A 2,556-nucleotide genomic window follows, 5' to 3' on the forward strand; every position below is an offset into this window, starting at 1 on the left:
CAGGAATCTACAGGGCATTTAGGATGTTACCTTTCTTTCATATCTGAGATCGTGCTATAGATCCGAGTTATTGGAAAATTCCTTATACTAACCTTGGATCTTAACAGAAGGATGATACCAATAAAAGGAGGTAATTGACAATATGGGACATTACGAAGCACGCAGGTAAGTAAAGTAAAGGCATGGGAGATATCCGGTGGGTAAGGTAATGAACTAATATTGAAATGTAAAGTTGAAACCTGAAAGGAAGGCAAACAGGAAGTGCAACAGATGCAGTTTGAAGTTGGACATACGAGGTAAGTCCAGTATTTTTATAATATTATTAATATTAAAAGCCCCGTGTGGCTGCGGTGTAATATATATATGTGTGTTGGCCTTGTGAGGCATTATTGGTATTTTCTGCATGCAGGTTGTGGGATAGCAAGAAGTGTAGAGGAAACTCTGCCGAAATTTTCCCAGGACAAGAAAAGGAAATGAAACATAGACTTTTAGTATGCCTTAAAAATTGATATCAAGTACCCCTATTATGTTTAACTAAAGCTGTAAGAGATACTCTTCATGTCATCGATGGGGGACACCCTCTTTACTTGGGGATGTTTAAATATGAATTGAACAGTGTGATACGAGTATGCAGGCATAAAGTGGGACCAATAGTAAGGCTCACTTAGTATGTGTTGACTAAGTTAAAAGCCTGCGTTGAGAACACAGTAAAAGCATGGAGCTCAAGATACAAAAAAAAATGATGCGTGTACACAACGTCGCCCCAAAAATAGTGGAACCCTTAAGGGACAAGGATGGAAAACTTAAGGAATAAATGGAGCAACTTCTATTCGTCCCAAGAAACAAGGGATATAGGTTGGGAAAGCCACTACTCCAAGAGAATCTTGGATAATAAATATCGAAATCCAAATGTGGCCTAGTTAAAAGGAAATTTAGAACGGCTACAAGGGTATATCAACTTTTATAAGGATAAGTAGAATGTGGCCTTGGCCAAGTTATTTCATGGGTCCCATTACTCAAGTACAGAGTAACAGACGAGATGTCGCACTATGTATGAAAAGGTTCTCGTCGTTTCATAATTTAGCCAAGATTGCATACGCGGATAACCAGGATGTAAAAAAAATACAGGAAGACGGGGACCTGATGCAGTACCACATAGATTGGAGAAAGAGATTGGGAAAAATCGAAACTTGACATAGAGACATAGAGCAAGGTACAGGCAGATGAAAGTACGAGTTCTAAAGGGGGGAAGTTAATAAGAAAATGGCAAAATTAGGAGGAGGAAATTGATATGGCAATATATTTGAGATGGACTTCTAAACTTCAATAAAATATTTTGCCGAACCAAGTTAGAAAGGTCCAGAAGCCACCAATAATTGGATGCTACATAAACAGCGTTAATAAGGTTGTGATGAGACCTTGAACAACATAACACAAGAAGGCGACGACGTATAAAAACAAAAAAGTGTAACCATGAAAGGATATCGACCAACTCAAGAGACATTACGAAGGATAATGACAGCCTGCTAGGCCAAAATGACCAAAAAGGGACATAGTCGTGGTTGAACTAAACATCTACCCCTATGCCGATTGCAAGATAACAGAGGGAAGGACAAGGCAAAACATAAAGACTCGTGAGACAACGCTGAGGTAAATTTTGAGTTAAGTTGAGTGCCCCGCACATTGTGGCAAGGGTTACAATGAAACGCGACACGAAGACTTCCCAGAGAGGTCACCCATCCCAGTATTACTCTTGCCCCAGCACGCTTAACTTCAAAATTCTGATGGAACTTAATGTATTAGTGCTGGTATGATCACGCGAGATGGAAGAATCTGAACTAGCGGCGGATAAACGACACAAGATTATGTTCGTGGAGTACTATACGTTATGTGGAGGGGTATTGTAAAGAGGATTTAAGCAAGACAAGAAGGATTAGCTAACTGCTAACTGACGACACACTCAAATGCCACAGCTCTTCAACATAGAACCAGTTAGAGAGAGGAAAACCACAGAATGACTATATGGGCCAGTGGGCGAGGGAATTTCGACACTACTTGGCAGTCAACTCTGAGGGCAAGAAACAACAAAACCCAAAAGGTAAGGGTACCAGCTGATATAAGTTACGGATGATAGGAAGTGATACCCAAGGTCGAAAATTCCACTATATGACCAGGATTACAAGACTCACTTTGCACTCCAGCATCATCTGGGAATATTACTTGTGGATTAACAATATTAGCCCCAGCTCCTTCGATAAAAGGCTACCTACTCAGCCGGGAAGGTGTAAAATTATAGGGTAAAGGAGTGGTAGGACCTTACAGAGTCCCCACAGCTATATTTCCAGGCGAAGGAGCCCAAGTTACAATTAACTGTCGAGAGATGCAAAGATAGGTTAAGACAAACTACCGAGATGGAATTAGTACTACGGGTGAGGTAAGACATGGCCACGATTGGACCAAAGATCTACCCCAACATCGAATATAGTATAAGGGAGAAAAAGGCAAGGTAAGACATGAGAACTAACGAGGTAGCACTGGGATATTTCTCTCTCATAA

At 40.6% G+C, this 2,556-nt stretch overlaps 1 pseudogene; it reads right to left on the bottom strand.

The window, feature by feature from the left end:
- Positions 1-1,702: 1,702 nt before the first annotated feature.
- Positions 1,703-1,822, bottom strand: LOC129881274 (5S ribosomal RNA; annotated as a pseudogene).
- Positions 1,823-2,556: the final 734 nt, after the last annotated feature.

The sequence above is a fragment of the Solanum dulcamara genome, chromosome 2, assembly GCF_947179165.1.
Source record: "Solanum dulcamara chromosome 2, daSolDulc1.2, whole genome shotgun sequence".
Classification (NCBI taxonomy): Eukaryota; Viridiplantae; Streptophyta; class Magnoliopsida; order Solanales; family Solanaceae; genus Solanum; species Solanum dulcamara.